Here is an 18,917-nt window from a genome sequence, read left to right on the forward strand (position 1 = left end):
TGCATAAAGGCAATTTTACTTCTTTTCCAATCTGGGTGCCTTTCATTTCTTTTTCTAGCTTAAGGAACTAATGAGAACCTCTGGTACCTCACAGAGGAGCAGTGAGACATGCTCACTTTGTTCCTGATCCTTTGAGGAGCGGGACCAGTTTTGATCATTAAGGAAGATGTTGGCAGTGGATTCTATGGGTACCCTTTGACAGATAGAAGAGCCCTCCTTCTATTCCCCTTCTATTCTTAATATGCTAAGACTTTCAATGAGGAATGGTTCTTGGATGTTGTCGGTATCTACTGATACAGAAAATACAGCAATCATGCATGGGAGAGTCCAAACTCAGCAGTCGCCTCTGCTTTTTCTCAGAAAGAAGGAGAAGAGAAGAAAGAGCCCCGCCCAGTGAAAGAAGGCTCTCTTGGGCAACTGAGCTTGCCCCTTTTCCGCTCTGCACCTCACTCCTTGACTGATATTCCTAGATATCAGTCTGATATTCAGACCTTTGCCTGTGGACTCCAAAGCCAATGCTCTTTCCTCTACACCAAACTGTTTAAAGACTTTGATTTTGGAACTCTGCCTGGCCAAGGCCCTGAAAATGGATAAAACCTCAGATTCCTCAATAATATAACAGTACCAACCATTTACTGAGCCCTTTTGGAATATCAAGAACCAGGGCTGGGACTAGGGTGAAGTGGGTGAATCCTCCGTGGGTGCAGAATTTAAAGAGATACCTACAGGACTACAGATGCCTCACCTGCCTCACCCTCATCCAGGCCCTGCAAAGAACAGTGCTATATAGTCTGCTTGCATCTACTCCCTACATGCTCAAACAACCCTGCAGTGGTAAGTGCTAGTATTCTTAGTTTACAGATGAGGAAACAGGATCAGAGAGGTGAAGTTACTTAACCAAGTAATAAGCTGGCATTTGAGACAAAGGCTGTTCATGCTCTGTCTGTGTGCTTAATCAGTGGTTCCCAACTCTAGTGGGTCGGAACTTCCTGGAAGGTTGGTTAAAACACTGATGGCTGGGCCCCATCCTACAATAACTGATTCAGTAGGTCTGCTGTGTAGGCAGGAGAGTTTGCATTTCTCACAAGTTCCCAGGTGGTGCTGATGCTGCTGGTCTAAGGACCACACTTCGAGAACCACTGCACTATATGTCATACTTTTTTTTCTCTGTAACCTTTGTTCATCAGATCCCAGGGGGCACAAAGATTCTAAGAGTAAAAAAAGAGAAGTCTGAGAAAACACTGCCAGATCCTTCTGGTTTGTGAAAGGAAAGAAAGCATCAATTTCTCAGGACAGGACCAAGAGTTTCTGTGTCATCCATGAGTGTGTTGGAGCCCCAACCCCATTCCAGAAGGCCTCGTGCAAAATCAGCGAGCAGTTATGACTTGAATCGTAGGGTGAACTGACTGGTCGTGATGGGGCCTCTGTAGAGATTTATTCATCCTGAAAGAATGCCTGACATTTATTCTGAAAGGCGTCTTTCTATAGACCCTCAATCCTTGTAGCACAAAATGGCACTTTTTTCTAAATATATTTCAAATGTTTTCTAATTTATTCTTAGACATCTATATCAAGGGGACATGGTACATCACTTTTTCAAGTCTTTGAGTAAGAGCCATTGCAAAATAATAAGGGGAAGGGGGAATCAACACAGAGCTATTCACCATGTTATTAAAAAAAAAAAAAGTAAACTTAAACCAGTTTTGGCAAAATCTCCAAACTCTGACCATGTGACAACATTCCAGAGTTGACCCTCATGTCTGAGGAGTTAAATTTTTCTTTAAGCTCCCAAATCTTTGGACCCTAGAACCCTCTTCCAGCTGCATTTGGCCCAAAAGTGCAATAAGGAAAAAGCTGATTTTATTCATTTACTTGAATTTTATGGTGAGTATCACAAGCCCCCATGGCAGGAATTCACAGCCTTGGCTGCACACTGGAGTCACTTGGAGAGTTTCTAAGGATCCCTTCACCTCTGGCCATGCCTGAGACCAAACACTTCAGGATCTCTGGGAGTGGGATTAGGCATGAGTGTTTTTGAAACCCTCCAGGTGAGGCTAGGGGCAGCCAGGACCAAGAAAGCCCGGCTTCAGGGAGAGCGAATTCTTAGTGCATCCCTACAGCCTTCCTCTGATTTTATACATTCTGTACATATGGACAAGGTCCCTTCCCAAAGTGTGGTACCAATTTACACCATCACGATGAATATAGGCATAAACTCCACCTTGGTGCCTTTGCCTGCATTGCTTGCTCGCTGCAATCTCCCTCCCGATTTGATTCATGTAGAACGTTGCTGTGATTGACTAGAGGTGAACACAGATTCTTTTCTGTCTCTCCCATTGAGCGACAGAGTCTAATTCCCTGCCCTTGAACCTGGACTGGACTTAGTGACGTTTTGACCAATAGTTTGTGACGGAGGAGATGTTCTGAAACTTCTGAGCTAAGTTGCTAGAAGTCTTGCAGCTTTTGGCTAGTTATCTCTGAAGGCTTGCTCTGGGAGATGCCACCTGCCAACATGAGTTAGCCAACCACTCTAGGGACACTGCCACACTAGTGAAGCCTAATGCAGGAGCAGTGGTCAACACAAGCAGCTGAGCCTATTCTACCAGATTCCCCAGGCATCAGACATATGAAGGAACCCTTGGATCCTCTAGACTCATTTTCCAGCCAAATACCACTGAGTGCCCTGAGAGGCCATGAAAAGCAAAAGCATTTCTCAGCTGAGCCCTGCCAAAATTCTTGACCCATAAAATCGTGATCGTGAAATACAATAAAATGGTTTTTGTTTGAAGCTGCTAAATTTTAGGATATATTGTTGCACAACAATAGATAACTGGGATAGGTGCCTTTATGTTTCCTTTTAAAAAATTTTTTTTAATGTTTATTTTTTATTTTCAAGAGAGAGAGTGTGTGTGCACACATATGTATGGGAGGAACAGAGAGAAAGAGAATCTGAAGCAGGCTCCAGGCTCTAAGCTGTCAGCACAGAACCCAATGCAGGGCTCAAACCCATGAGCTGTGAGATCATGACCTAAGCCAAAGTCAAGTGCTTAACTGACTAAGCTACCCAGGCACCCCTGGGTTTCCTTTTTCTTTTTTTTTTTTTAATGGTGTTAAGAACTATGTTCTTTTGATTTCCATTTCCAGTTTGTATTTTCCTGGGTATTTGGATTTGGATTTGTCCACTAGCCTTGTCTTGTCCCCAGGTAGGACTTTGACTCCAGATTCACACTTCCATAGCAGGTCTGGGACCCTGCATGCCCAACTTTGCACTCACATTGCTGTGACATGTGTTCCTGCCAAGGAGATTTATACACGAATAACCTTGAATTCCTTTCAACTTTTCCATTATTCTAAGTGTTCTGGATGGTAGAGGGAGAAAATGAGATTTGTTTTCTAAACCCAACACGCATATCCAGCTGATCAGGTCATACTGAGTGCTACAGATGAAATAAAAATGTAGAGAGATATGAAGCATCATTTCAATGCTCCTTGATAAGAAGCCCCCTGTCAGCGGATCCATAACCACCCAAAAACACAGAAATCGGAGAACTTTTAAACCCTGAATGCTTTCTATAGTAATATAATTTGGGTTTTTTGTGTCTTGGACAAAACTGTCTTTTGCATATGTTGTATATTTACTTCATAAAAAATTAAAGCATTCTAAAAACACTTAATAATTTGGGCAATAAGATGGGCAATTCCCCATCTTAATTACCCCTAACCTCTACTAATGTTTCTTCCTACTTAAAACATGAACAGTGTCTATTATTCCCTTCCCTGCTTTTTTAGGGATTAAACTTTTTTTTTTTTAAAGTGGAGATACAATAATATTAGAGAAATTTGAAAACAAGGTAAAAATTTATATGCCTACCACTTTGACATAGTGACAACTATATTTTTATGTTCCTTTCCTGTTTTTACAAATTATGTGTGTGCAAATTTTGTTCCAGACTTTCCTCACCCAATACTTTATCATAAGTATTTTCTGTGATCCTTCATAAACTCCATACCCATCATTTTTAATGGTTATAGAATATTTCTTCAAGGTTTATACCATAATTTACTTTACCAGCCTCTCTTTCCTTTTTTTGAATATTTGGGCTGCCTCCAGTTTTTCACTAAAGCAACTCTTTGATGAATATTTTTCTGCATATGGCTTTTTCCATATTTCAGGGTATTTTCTTAGGCCAGCTTCCCAGAAGGGGATTACTGAGTCAAAGTGTATGAACATTTTTATGGCTTCAAAGTAGCTTTTGAAGAAGGTAGGTGTTCCATTTCATGAGGTACACAAACATAAAAAAAGGAAATTCAGCTTCAAAAAAATCCCTTGTAACACATGTACATAAAAACTTGGGCTAGGAGCTGCTCTGATAATTTTCTAAGTCGTTAAAGGTTGCCCTTTTAAATTAAAAAAAAATTAAAAAGTTACTTTTTGTTTTATTTGCTTTTGATGAGAGTCTTTTCTGAGATGTTTTACACTGCTGAGCTTTTCTAAAAAGAACCCACAAAGCACAGTTTAACCTTTTTCTTGATGACTCATGTGATCAGTATAGCCATCAGCCATTTTCTCTGGGCTTAATCCCCCAGTACTTCCAGGAATTTCTGCAGCAGAGAGGCCACTGGCTCCTTCACAAAACAGCCATGGATTAGGGGCCCCTGTGGAGGTCTGCCCCTGAGTCTCGTTTCACGGCTCTGCCTCCCAGTGGTGGGCTTCCTTCCCTTAGCATGCTGCTGCCTCCTCGGGCACGGTGTCCTTGGCTGTAGATGCCAGCACCAGCTCTGATCCTTCCTCTTTACTCTCAGACCACAGGCAGCTCTTGGAATTGGGGGGCCCATGCGCTGAGCAAGCAGCAAGGTCCCCCCCCCCCCCGCCCCCGACGGCAACAGTACGCCTTGGCAAACACTATTTGTGAAGTGCAAATGTGGAGGTGGTGAAAAATGCATGCTGGGATTTCCCTGGACTCACCTTGCTACAGGAACTTGCGTCGCTCATGGAAGTCCCCAACTCTTCTGCAACTTCTCCTCTGAAGGTGAAAATCTCTCAGCTGTCTTTCCGTGTGTCACCTGGATAGCCGGGTGGGTGGCCGGAGTTTTGACTAAAGCCCTGGGGCCATACTGAGGCAGTGGAGTGAAGGGGGGATATGAGGCCAGAAGACCCAAGTTCAAATTTCAGCTCTGCCCTTTCTTAACCTGCTGGCCTTGAGAAAGTTAGCTGTTTGACCTCCAGTCTTCTCCTTTGTGGAAATGAGGGTAACAAGATGGCCCGCTCAGGCCAGCACAAGACATTGTTTTATTTTATCCGTAGTTTGGTGGGAAACCCTGCAATCTCACAGGTCATTCTTTTTTTTATTAATATGAAATTTACCGTCAAATTGGTTTCCATACAACACCGAATGCTCATCCCAACAGGTGCCCTCCTCAACAGGAGCCCCAGAAGGGTTGGGCTCCCCAGGGCCTGGAGCAGTGCAGGGAGGCATGGAGGGGGCGACCAGACCTTGGTGGCACCAGGGTCCTGCAGCGAGAGTGTGTGGTGTTTTCCACAAGGGCTCTACATGTAAGAACACGGAGTCACTAACTCCAGGAAGTGGGAAAAGCATAAGCCAAGATAGGAAGGGACTGTCCATGGAGAGGCAGGCAGAGTCCACTTTTCAGCCATTTAATGGTGAAAATGGTGTCTTTTCAGCCATTTAAAGTAGTATGTTGAGGGGCACCTGGGTGGCTCAGTTGGTTAAGCATCAGACTCTTGGTTTCGGCTCAGGTCATGATCCGGCAGTACGTGAGATTGAACCCCACTTTGGGCTCTGCGCCGACGGCACAGCCTGCTTGGATTCTCTCTCTCCCTCTCTCTCTGCCCCTCCCCACCTCTCTCTCTCCCTCAAAATAAATAAATAAAAACATTAAAAAATTTTTTAAAGCAATATGTTGATATGACAGTAGTTAAGAATGTGGTAAGAATAGGGGTGCCTGGGGTGGCTCAGTCGGTTGAGCGTCCGACTTCGGCTCAGGTTATGATCTCGCGGTCTGTGGGTTCAAGCCCTGCGTCAGGCTCTGTGCTGACAGCTCAGAGCCTGGAGCCTGTTTCAGATTCTGTGTCTCCCTCTCTCTGCCCCTTCCCCACTCATGCTTTGTCTCTCTCTGTCTCTCAAAAATGAATAAACGTTAAAAAAATTTTTTTAAAGAATGTGGTAAGAATAAGTAGGAATAAGAATAAGAGGAGGCAGTCAGAGAAAGGGATCCAATTACTTAGGTTGTAATCCATGTTAGTGGTCAGGAGGGGTCAAAGTGTGGCTGGTGGTCCCACCAACCAGTGTCACAGGTTCTACCCCTTAAGCCTAGCCCTGCCCTTGGCCTTGTGGGTGACATCTATTCTTGTATTTCTTCCCACATATTAGAATCGGTCCTGCTTGCACAGAGTAGGCAGGGAAGGTGTTTTTTTGTTTTTGTTTCTTTAATGTTTATTTTTGAGAGAGAGAGACAGAGTGTGAGCAGGGGAGGGGCAGAGAGAGAGAGAGAGAGAGAGAGAGAGGGGATCTGAAGCAGGTTCCAGTCTCTGAGCTGTCAGCACAGAGCCCAACACAGGGCTCAAACTCTCGAACCGTGAGATCCTGACCTGAGCCGACGTCGGACACTCAAGTGACTGAGCCACCCAGGTGCCCCAGGAAGTTTGGAATCAAAGAACCAGGCTGCCCATCTGATGTAGGTGCCAGGCTGTGGTTCAGGAAGGTGAAAAATACTCCCATAAGCCCTCTCAGCTTCAGAGTCCTCAGCCCCACTCCGCTCCCACTGTGGCTGGTTTTCATTGTCCACTATGATATAAAACCTTTGAATGGCTAGTATCCATCTGTTCCCCACTGCTCCCCACCCCCCACCCCCCATGGGGATATGCAGGACACATGGGCTTCCAGCCTCAGAGCAGGGCCCTGTGAAAACCCCAGGCCTTAGCAATGGACAATTGTTTGTCTCTCTTTGGGCATCTGGTTTTGGGAGAAGGAGCAAGACTGGTTTAGCTCATCAGAAGTCACTGGGTCTTTCACTTGAGCCCTGAGATTTTGTAAGTCAAGTAGTGAGGGTGAGAGCAGATGACTAATGCTTGCAGAGCGATTCACTCCATATTTCCACTCACGGGTGCTGATTACGAATTTTGAGGGGCACCTGGGTGGCTCAGTCAATTCTGCGTCCAACTCTTGATTTCAGCTCAGGTCATGATCTCACAGTGGAGATCTCTCTCTCTCTCTCTCTCTCTCTCTCTCTTTCTCTCTCTCTCAATAAATAAATAAATAAATAAACATTTAAAAAAAAGTATTTTGAAATGATCACACCCTAATATGGGTGGTGGCTCATTCATGGGTCATAAAATCTATTTAATAGTTTTTGATCAATCTGTCTTATTTTTTTTTTTAATCCAGTGGAACAGAACAGAGTAGAAAGTACCTAAGCTCATGACATGTAGTAAGGGCAAATGAAACTTTTGCTTCAGAAATGTGTGTTTATGGGATTGGGAGGGAGACCAAGGGTCCTGTTCCAAAAAATTTGAAAGCCACAATCTGCTAGCATTTCTTAGTGGGGCGCAGTTGGCATTGCTGCTGGGATATTTCTTTGTCGTATAGACTGCCTCTTGCACTGCAGAATTTAGCAGCCCCGGCCCCTGCCTGCCAGATGCTGGGAACACCCCCATTCATTGTGACAAAAGAAACTTCCCTGCCTGTACATTTCCAGCCACCTCCTAGGGTTGCCACTGACCAGACCCTGAACTATAGGACTGAGGAAAGAGGAAGCCACAACCCGTCGTTGATCCAACACCACCCCTGCTGCATTGCAGTTAAGCCCAGCAGAGCCAGGGCAGGGGTCTCGTGGCACATCAGGAGGGAGAGGACATGTTTTTTCGTGAGCTGTTCTGGCCACTCGTAGAAGCAAGGTGTGGCCCTGCCACATGGGGACATCAGTCCTTAATCGGTGATAAAGCTCCTATCACTCTGGGGGCGCCTGGGTGGCTTAGTCAGTTAAGCAACCTATTCTTGGTTTGGGCTCAGGTCATGATCTCACTGTTTGTGAGTTCAAGCCCTGAGTCAGGCTTGGAGCTGGCAGCGGAGCTTGCTTGGGATCCTCTTTCCCCCTCTCTCTGCCCCTCCCCTGAATGCACTCTCTCTCTCTTCCCTCCCCCAAGATACATACATACATACATACTTAAAAAAAGAGAAAGCGCCTGTCACTTTGGACAGGTTTCATGTCCTTCCCTCTCTAGCTTATCACAAGGACACATTTATCAATTCTCTTCCTCCTTGAGACAAAAGTAGCTGTTAACTTTAATTCTTCTGTACCTGCTATCTTTTTATAGATATTAGGGACATGACAGGTATTATCTGATGTTTTGATGAGGGGTTTGGGGTGAGATGGAAGGCAGGCAGTCCGTAGGTGTGGGGTTTGCCTAAATCCTCTTTGATAGACCTCTCCTCTCTAACCAAACGGTATCCAAGGGATCCTCTTGCTGTCTTATTTCTCTAAATCTCCAAATTGGATTGGCCTTGGAATCAGGTGCAATGTCCCTTCTAGATTTGAGCTTCTTTGTCTCCAAAATCTTGGATTCTAAAGGCCTTAACTCAACAGAACATATGATCTCTTGCTCTTTCAAAGGCGTGGTGAATGGGAAAGTCTATCCAAGAGAGAGCTTGGCAGTATGTCAGAGCTAGAAATTGTAAATGATCATGGTGGGGGGTTATATTTCAACTTAAAAGTGTCCTAATACCCAAAATGCCAAGCTACAGTTGAGGAACCAGGTGCTGTGAGAAATAGAGATGTTGAAACTTCAGGCTGATAGCAATGAAACTTCAGTGTACAGAAGATGGAACAGAGGACCTTCGTAAAATTCCAGTTCCCAGGTTCCACCTGCAGACATTCTGATTTGGTAGGTGTTGGGCAGAGACTCAGAATCTGCATTTTTAACATTCTTCCCCACAAAATAATTCTGATGCACATCACAGGTTAAAAACCACTGGTCTGGACCATGGTTCACTAATGCAGAGAGGCAGAGTGAAATGCTCTAGGACAGCAAAGCAGGCAGAGACTTTGGGGCATATTATGAGAATGAAACCTTCATTTCTTATTATCTTTCTGATCTTTAGTGGTCTTATTTCCAGGTGTATGGGGGAATTTGGCAGAAGCTCCACAAGGCAGAGAAAAGATCTGGACAGGTGTTTGAACACTTGGCTCTGGCTTCACCCTGGATTAGTTACAGCCCCGGGCAAGCCCCTTCCTCCTTCTGGACAGGAGTGGAGGCCGGCCTGACATTCTCTGAGCACTCTTCTAGAGCTGATATTCTATGACTATAAGTATGGTCTTTTTATTTTTATTGAACAGACAAAGGCACTAAATAATAATAAAATAGAAAACTGCTTAGTGACTGCTATGTGCCCGAGCCCTTTAATTTGATGCATTCAACCACTCTGTATTACTATAACTACCTTTCAATTCACGACACATGAGCACAGAAACATTAAGTAACTTTCCTAAGGTCACACGGCCAGTAAGACACAATCCATGAATTTAAACCCATACAGTCTGATTTTGGATACTCTCTGATGCTCATATGTCAGATGTTGGATGGAATCCTTCTGCTCCTTAAAAATGATCTTTGCTTCCCCCATTCTGTGCCTTTTGAAAGCCCAAAGTCATCTTCAGTATCTAAGCAAATTCTCAGAAAGCTAAAGTTCTTATGTTTACCTCTGATGCTGAGTTCCTGTTCCTAAATTCCAGTCATGTCTCGTCCAAGCATCCCGTGTGTGGAGCCTTTGTCCTGTTCTGTTGACCAAGGTATGGAATTCACCTCTCAGCTGGTGTCCACAGAACCCCATTTTCACGAGGCATTTTTGTATTTGGTAAACTTGATTGAAGGCCTCTGTTGTTGCTTCGGGAAGGGGACTTGCAGGAGGAATGAATGTCCATGCTGGAACATAAATGGCTACAAACTGTATGTTAGATTTATAGTTTCTCAAACGGCCTGGGCCACGGCCATGCCTGCTAGAAATGTTTCACTGGCTGCTTCATCTACAGACTTTCTGGCCTCTGTCTTGATGGTGCTTATAAGCTCTTACTCTCCATCTTAGCCTGGGTTGCAAGAAGCAGAGCCTGAGGCAAAGACTTCTGTGTTACTTTCTTCCAGAGTACAATCCCAGCAATGAGGGAAGGGGGAATGAGGCACAGAACAAAGAAGATAGGTAAGAGGCATCAAATGGACAGGATTTCTCCTCCTTTGGGATTTTCTTTTAAGAAACTGATCTTTAGGAAGGTTCATCTAAGAGAGGAAGGGAGAAATATCCATTCACTGATTTCTGTCTCCCGTTGTTCAAAAGTTTGCCACATATTATTTCCTCTGCATTTCCAAGTTGCTTGTGTGTGGGCACTAAGTGAATCCTGCAGCACCTCATGTTTCAGGACGGATGGAGAAGTCCAAAAGCAGGAGGGTGGAACCTAGTGTGGGTGTAAGTTAAGGCTGCCAGGTTGTGCCCATGGTTGGCTGGAAGCCATACAGAGGTGATCGCTGCAGCAACGGCCGTGGCTGGAACAGATGGTCACCTGGAGGTGATGCTGGGAGGATTTGAAATGGTGCATTAGAGATACCTAATCCAGTCCACCCCTGTGCCACTTAGGTTTGCACATGCCCTCCCAATAGATCCAGCTCCAGTACTAGGATATGGGGCCTCTGATGCTGTGAGAACAGGATGTTCTCACGCACAAGTCCAACCAGTCAGAGAATCCCTTTCAAGATCAAAGTCAACTGAAATCTCTGGTAAGATTTTAGGCAGGAGAATTAGTGAAACACGCTTCATACAGTCTCCCAGCTGTAGCCAGTGCCATTTCCCTCCTCTGTTGCCCATTCTAGATTTCCTTTATTTCCGATCCACACTTTGGATGGTCTGAGTTGCTCACCTAGTGAGGTGACCTGGACGTTTATCCTTTAAGAGTCTGATCTGTTAGTTGCCTTGATAGTTTCATTCACCATCAGTGTGGAATATAGAGGTACCAAGAAATCCCCCATGAAATTACCTGAGTTCCTCTCTACCTTCATAAGGTAGTTGCTGTCACACTTCTCATGGAAATCAGGGTCCTTATTTCCACTAATGCAGCCACTCTTTGTCCACTGGCTCTCTGGCATGAGCAACTTAAGGTGACCAAGTGGTCTCAGCTTCAAGTTTGGTGACCTTACTGTAGCCTCTGGAAGAACTTTTTCTCTGGAAACCGCACCCTCAGTCTAGAAGAGCCTACAGTTTCAGTGGACCACTGGGAGAGAAGATAAAAGGGCTCAATCTGACTACCCTTTGGCTTCTAGATCCAAGTACTCTAGTTCCGGAGGACACAGCACCATATACTGACTGTGGGTTTCACACTCTGGAGGAGAGTGCCACAACCTTGCCCTGTGTTGTCCCTAAGCTGGTGCCTTAGCTGAGCCTTCAACAGGCCCTTCCACCATTGTATTAAGGTAGCTTCTTCTGAGTGAAGTGGTACATGCTAAAACCAGTGGATCCTTTGGTCATTCACCCATTGTTGCACCTCTTTTGCAATAAAATGTGTCCCGTATCTGAGGTAATGTTGTATGGGCCACCATATTGATAAATGAAGCATCCTTGGTGCTGGCAAAGGTACTTGGTCAGGGAAAGCAAACCTGTATCCAGATAGGTGTTGATGCTCATAGAAGAGAACTTCTCAGGAAAGGATCTGAAGAAACTGGCTTGTCACTAAGTGGCTGGCTGCTGTCTTTGAGAAATAGTGCCATATTAAGCGGTCACGGTCAATTTCTGTAGCTGGCAGGTTGGGCATGCCACAGTGTGCATAGCTAGATCTGCTTTAGAGGGATGGGGCCCATGTTGTTGGGCCTTTGTTTAGCACTTACCCCTGCCATCATTGTCACTCCACCATGTCAGCCCTGGGGTAGCCAAGGAGAGAGCCTGGCTCATCCATAGGTGGCTCATCCACTCTGTCCACCTGGTTGTTGACTGTCTCCTTTGTGGTGGACATTCTCTGGTGAGCATTGTGAAATACAAAGGCCAACGCATTTTGTGCCCACTCCCATAGGTCAATACGTGACACACTTCCCTAGATCTCCTGGTCCCCGATAGTCCAATCTTATCTTTCAGGCCCCTGGCCAACATCCAAGACATTTTCACACTGCTCAGGCATCTCTGTATATGTGTAACTCAGACCACTTTTCCCTTTGTCATAGTGGTCGACAAAGTCTACCACTCATAGTTCTTTTTTTAATTTTTTTAATGTTTTATTTATTTTTGGGAGAGAGAGAGAGACAGAGCATGAGCAGAGGAGGGGCAGAGAGAGAGGGAGACACAGAATCCAAAGCAGGCTCCAGGCCCTGAGCTGTCAGCACAGAGCCCAACACGGGGCTCAAACCCACAAACTGAGATCATGACCTGAGCCGAAGTCGAACCCTTAACCACTGAGCCAGCCAGGTGTCCCATCATAGTTCTACCCTCCTGGAAGAAATTCTTTTCGTGATTATCCTTTGGGGCCATCCTTGAAATGGCTGCAATACAGAGAGACTCCATTTTCAACTAGTGCCAACACATCATACTGAGTCATCTGTGAAGCAGCCTAAGTTCTTTCCTTCTCTGTTTATGGGTCGTAGGAAACCACCCATAAAGCCATAGGTGTGCATTGAAGGAGTTTTAGTGCAAAGTGGTAGGTGACATGGAGATCTGGGCTACCTGTTCACATATTTACCTGTGCCTTCTAGATCTGTTTAGGCGTCAAATATGTAATTGGGATAGATATACTTAGCTTCTGACAGAACACTTGTATTAAGCTATTTGACTTACGGAGATGGATGAGAAAGGTCAAGTGGAAGTCCTTAAAACCACCTCCCTTTTCCATCTTCAAGAGCAAGTAAGAAGCAATACCACCTCCCAGGAAGTATTGCAGGGATTAGACCCACTATTAAGGCTTAAATGGTACAGGGGTGGTGAGTCCCATTCTGTTTCTGCTAATTCGCTTTCATGGCCCTTGCAAAAGCCAAACAGATTATGGTGGATAATAGTGGATTGCCATAAACTCGGCCAGATGGTAGCCTCAATCGCAGCTGCTATACCAGATGTGGTATCTTTACTGGAATGTATCAACACCACCTTCGGCACTTGGAAACGCACCGTGACCTGGCAAGGGCAGTCACAATCCCTATCAGTGGGGAAAATTGAAAGCAGTTTGTTTCCGTATGGCAAGGAAAGTACTACGTGTTTACATTTTTGCCCCAGGACCGTGTTAATTCTCCTTTTCTCGGTTGTAATATAGTCCACAGGGACTCTGTCATCCTGACACGCCACCGATCACAATGCTGGTTCCCTCCATTGAAAGCATAACACTGATTGGACCTGGTGACATGGAAATGACAGCTGCCTAGAAACCCTGTGAAGATAACATGAGTGTGAGAGAGTGACAGGTAAACTCTGCCCCCGTCTTCCCCTGGGTTCTGAGGCAGAAGTTTTCGGTGCTTCTCTGGCATTAGGGAGTATAGTCCCAGGGAGAGGAAGTGAAGGAAAGGGGAGTGAGGAGGGGAAGGAGGAGGGGCCAATAAGATGCATTAAATGATAGATGTCTGTGTTGTGAGACCATCTTTTTCTTTTTTTTTTTTAATGTCTATTTATTTTTGAGAGACAGAGAGAGACAGAGCCCGAGCAGGGGAGGGGCAGGGAGAGGGAGATCAAATCCGAAGCAGGCTCCAGGTTCTGAGCTGTCAGCACAGAGCCTGACGTGGGGCTCGAACCCATGAACCGTGAAATCATGACCTGAGCCAAAGTCGGTCTCTCAACCAACTGAGCCACCCAGGTGCCCCTGAGACAATCTTCTGAGATGCCTTATAAATGACTTTCTCGGGACAGTGTATCTGGGAGAGGTAGGGAGAAACGTGTTTGTTGGCTTCCTCTGGCAACATGTTTGCTTCTCAGGGTGTTATTTCCACATCACTTGCAGGCTGCTTATGCTGAGTGGATCACGCCATGTGCCAGCACCAATAGGGAGCCCTGGGGCAGGAAGTGAGAGGTGCTCCGCATGGGCATGGGGCACCGGACAGGGACCCTGGATGCCTAAGTGTTCCCACCAAGTGGGAAAGGGAGCTGACATTTGTATTCACCAATTCCTGCTGGTCACTGGTTAAGATTTTCTTGGTCGGCGTTAATTCCCCAGCACTTCAGGTCTCTGTGGGTAGGGCGGGCTCCAGTGGCCAGAGAAAGCACTCAGGTAAAGGGAAGCAGGTGCTGGCAGTGGTGGCCCTTGCCTGTAGTGCACCTGGATGACAAAGGCAAGAGGGGACAGGGACCCGGCGCTGACAGTGGCCCCAAAGAGGGTCTGACACACTCTCCCTCCTTGTCCTCTTCCTTTTGGGACTGTCAGATTTTCAAATTCATCTCTTTCTCTTATGGAGCCCTTGGCTCCCCTTTGCACATCCAAACACATCAAGGTGTTCATCAGAACAAGGTTCCTCCCTGGAAAGCACTGGTGGGCTTAAACTGTCATTGTTTTCTCTTGATTACCCGAAAGGCAGCCCTCTTTAGTTACTCTAGTAAATTCTTTTCTAGCCAGCTAGCTAAGTTTATTCCTCTTTTTCTGCTCGTGGAATCAGATGAGGATGCAAGCTTTGGGTGCCTGTGTGTGTTCTGTCACACAGCTCCACAAGGAAGCTGCTCACTGAAGAGACAGGTTCAGGAAGACGTGTGCTATGTGCTTGGTAACTTCTTCCCAAACCAAAATTTGGGATGCTTCTCACTGATTTTTGTACCCCTTCCAGCTGCTGGAGACAGTCTGGAGAATGTTTTCGGAGACTGTGTTTTCTAGGACACTTGGGTGGATTATGGGAAAATGGAACAGCACAGTAATTTAGCTGAGTCCTGGAAGAGCCGGGACATAAGATCCCCACGTCTCCACACGTCCTAATCTCTCAGATTGTACTGAAGCTGTGGTAAACAATTTAAGACCTGCTTGGGTATGACATGAGGCTTCCTCTTGGCTATTTCTACCACTTCATATTGAATGGAAGGAAATTGCTGAAACCCTCAAAACACAGTCTGGCAGGAGGCAAAATGCCTTCCTTGGCATCCTGCCCCCACCCCTCCCACACCTGCAGCTGGGACCATTTGGATGCCCTGTATCCTCCCTGTCTTCCTTCAGCCTGAGCCCACAGTTCCCAGCTCTGGGCCCAACTCCAAAATGAGAGCCCTACTGCCTACAAACAAGGGCCGCCTTTCCAGGTGAAGTAGATACAAAATGAACAATATTTGGGGAGCCTGGGTGGCTCAGACGGTTGAGCATCCGTCTTCAGCTCAGGTCATGATCTCTCGGTTTGTGAGTTTGAGCCCCTCATTAGGCTCTATGCTGGCAGCTTAGATCCTGGAGCCTGCTTTGGGTTCTGTGTCTCCCTCTCTCTCTCTCTGACCCTCTCTCTCTCTCTCAAAAATAAATAAACATTAAAAATAAAAAAAACAATATTTAATTTTTTTTTCAACGTTTTTTTTTGTTGTTGTTTATTTTTGGGACAGAGAGAGACAGAGCATGAACGGGGGAGGGGCAGAGAGAGAGGGAGACACAGAATCGGAAACAGGCTCCAGGCTCTGAGCCATCAGCCCAGAGCCCGACGTGGGGCTCAAACCCACGGACCGCGAGATCGTGACCTGGCTGAAGTCGGACGCTTAACCGACTGCGCCACCCAGGCGCCCCCAAAAAAAACAATATTAACATGCATCTGTTTCCAGTCATTTGTACAGAAAATGTGCTTTGGAGACCTTCATTTTTAGATTCCAGTGAATTGGAAAAAATAAAGATTCCAGTGAACTGGGTATTATCCAATACACAGAACCAACAAAATATGAAATGTGCACACAGGATCTCCCTGCCAGAATAGTAAAGGAACCTGCTGCCTTACGCATACAGATCTTCCTCTACTCACAATGGGTCGTGATAAACCCATCGTAAGTTAAAAATATCCTAAGTCGAAAATGCATTTAATACATCTCACTTACAGAACATCGTAGCTTAGCCTAGCCCACCTTAAATGTGCTCAGAACACTTACGTTAGCCTACAGTCGGGCAAAATCATCTTAACACGGAGTCTGTTTTATAATGACGCATTGAATATTTCATGTAACTTATTGAATACTGTCCTGAAAGTGAAAAACAGAGTGGTTGCATGGGTACAGCATGGTTGTCGCTGTATTGGCTCTTTTTGTTTGTTTGTTGTTTTTTGTTTTGTTTTGTTTTGTTTTTTGCTGTATTGGCTCTTTACCCGTGTGGTCGCTGGCTGGCTGGCAGCTGCAGCTTCTTGTTGCCGCCCGGGACCACGAGAGAGGATCAGAACGTATATCCCCGGCCCAGGAAAAGATCAAAGTTCAAAATTTGAGGTACAGTTTGTACTGAATGCATATCGCTTTCATACCATCATAGAGTCAAAAAATCAAACCATCATCAATGTGAGACCATCTGTATGGACCCTGGACTATAAATGGGACCACAATTAAAGCTCAGCACTCAAAACGGAGCCATGCCTTCATCCTTCCTGTAACATACATACCTGAGGGAGACAAGGTTTGTTTCATAATAGCATCTTGGTTTTCATTTTTTTCAAGGTAGATATACTTTATTTATACAGTAAACATGCAGAAATGTGTTCTTGCACATGTTTTTTGAAACCTGACTCCCTGTTTATCTATACACACCTTTTTTTTAACCCATTTTTTAACAGAGACATGAGCACACAATCTATTCCACTCTTCTCTTTTTTATAAGAAAGAAAAAGTGCATGTGATGGCAAATGATTCATATCCTTGGTGCTGAGGAACAATAGGGAGTGGTGGGGACCAGGGCAAATGGCAGACCACTTTCTTAACTGAAAGTAGCAGCCCCTTTTCAATGCCAGTCAACTGTTGGCACAGGGAATTCAGGCCCCGTGTTGACAGGTTTTCCAAAAATTTAAAAAGAAGCCAGAAATCTAGACTTTAATGTAAAATCACTTAATTATCAGGTGCCTGGGTGGCTCCGTCATTAAGCACCTGACTTTGGCTCAGATCGGATCTCACCGTATGTAAGCTCGAGTCCCACATAGGTGAGCTCAAGTCCCGCTTCCGGCAAGCTTGAGTCCTCCTTGGGTGATCCCTACTTCTCTCTATCTTTCTCTCCCTCTCTCTCTCTCTCTTCCCTTCCTGTGATTCTCTCTCTCTCCCTTGCTTACTTGTGCCCTTTCTCTCTCTATATAAAAAAATAAAATAAATAAAATCACTTAATTATCAAACATTTCCAACTAATTTAATTTTGAGCTTGTCACCAGACAGGCCAAACAAAACCTGTGGGCCAAATTGAGCCAATGGCCACCAGTTCACAACTTCTGGTTTTAACAGTCAAATAGAACGAGCCATAGACCTATTACACAATTGTAGTTGATGTGGCTCTTTCTAAGCAATGTAGAAATATATTCTAAGTTTGAGGCCTAAGAAAGTCAATTATATTTCCAGTTGATGTGATACTTTATAAGCAATAGAGAAATATAGAACTAAGAGACCAAATTCCCTATGGTTAGTGATTCATACTAAAATAAGAATGGCTGCACGTGGGAGAGAATTCATATTCACAGAGAATATGAACCGATGAAGAAAGAAGACTGAAGCAGACAATTTTGTTAGAATGTGCTTTGGCTCGTGAGTTAATTCCACGTGGGGCCATCCTAGCTCTATGGCTGCTTTGGCTGCTGGTGCCTCAGCCTCTTGAAGGCTGGGTTTGGGGTTTCGCCTCTCTTGCAGACATGCCCCTTGCCAGAATCTCGCCACCATCAATTATAGATGCTAACATTCAGTGAGCATTATCGTGCACCAGACACTGATAACTGCTTTGCATCCCAGGAACATATCCATCCTTCCAAGAGCTGGTAGGAAAAACTCATTGTCACCTTCGTCTTACAGATTTGCCCACATTTCATATAGCTCATAAAGAATGGAGCCAGGATTCGCCAGGCAGCATGATCCCAGAGTACCAGTTCATAATTCCTACCTTCTCAGGGACCTCTTGTTTGTTAAGAGGTGTATCTCTCTTGTGACAGGTAATTCACCACCTTTAAGGATCTTCTGCAACATTTCAAGACCTTACCCATTTTCTCCTTCTCTTATGTGTCTCTGCCCTTACCTCTGACTTGGTAAATTGCATGGCCTTTCTGAGCCTCAGTTTCTCCATCAATAAAATGGGGACAGGAGGGAGATGGCTGGATCAGGTTTCGCAGGGCTCTGTCCATTGTAAATGTTCTGGGATTCCACAACCCTCAGGAAATACCCATGATTTCAAGTCCACATGCACACACCCATCAGCTGGTTTGTCATTGAAGGTCTTGACTCTGTAACACTTCCCTGCCCACCAGTACCCTCTGCAACCCAGGAAATTTTTATCCATTTATTGCTTGAGAGTGCATCTCTCTGAATACTGCCTTCCCCTTCCTCCAATGTATCCCCCTCAAACTCTCCTCAGACCCAGAGCCGGGGTGAACTTCACTCTCCTCTTGAAGCCTCTCCAGCTTTCTCCAGGACGTGCTGCTCTCTTCCTGTTCTGATGACTGTTCACATTAGTCCCAGATCTGTAGATATGTGCAGCATTTACAAGCGACAGAGCACTGTGGTGTGCAAGTTGCATATCGAGAGACCCACAGCCCAAGTCAGGATCATCGTGTCTACTATACAGATGAAGAAATAAAAAAAAAAATCAGAAAATGTCAGGATTTGCCCAACTTTACTCTGTAGCCCAGACAAGAACTGGACTGGAAACAAGCTCCTGACCTCGGGCTGGAGCTCTTTCAGAGCCCTCACTGCCCATGCAGGCATTAACCCTGTCATGCCGGAGTGCTGCGCATCTCCAGTGGGTCTAACCCTCTGTTCTCGTGCAGGTAGGTGACT

The 18,917-nt window shown here is 45.3% G+C and overlaps 1 long non-coding RNA gene across 2 annotated transcripts; it reads left to right on the top strand.

Moving 5' to 3' along the window:
- The first annotated feature begins 4,554 nt into the window (after positions 1-4,554).
- On the top strand, positions 4,555-18,595 carry LOC121034731 (uncharacterized). Of its 2 annotated transcripts, none has more exons than XR_005792584.1 (4): positions 4,555-5,030; positions 13,291-13,438; positions 16,432-16,572; positions 18,496-18,595. It is a non-coding gene; the product is annotated as an uncharacterized LOC121034731 (long non-coding RNA). The 2 variants fall into 2 exon arrangements; XR_005792585.1 differs by lacking the exon at positions 18,496-18,595 and adding an exon at positions 17,940-18,033.
- The last annotated feature ends 322 nt before the right edge of the window (positions 18,596-18,917 follow it).

This window comes from Herpailurus yagouaroundi, unplaced genomic scaffold (assembly GCF_014898765.1).
Source record: "Herpailurus yagouaroundi ecotype Mexico unplaced genomic scaffold, PumYag 160, whole genome shotgun sequence".
Classification (NCBI taxonomy): domain Eukaryota; kingdom Metazoa; phylum Chordata; class Mammalia; order Carnivora; family Felidae; genus Herpailurus; species Herpailurus yagouaroundi.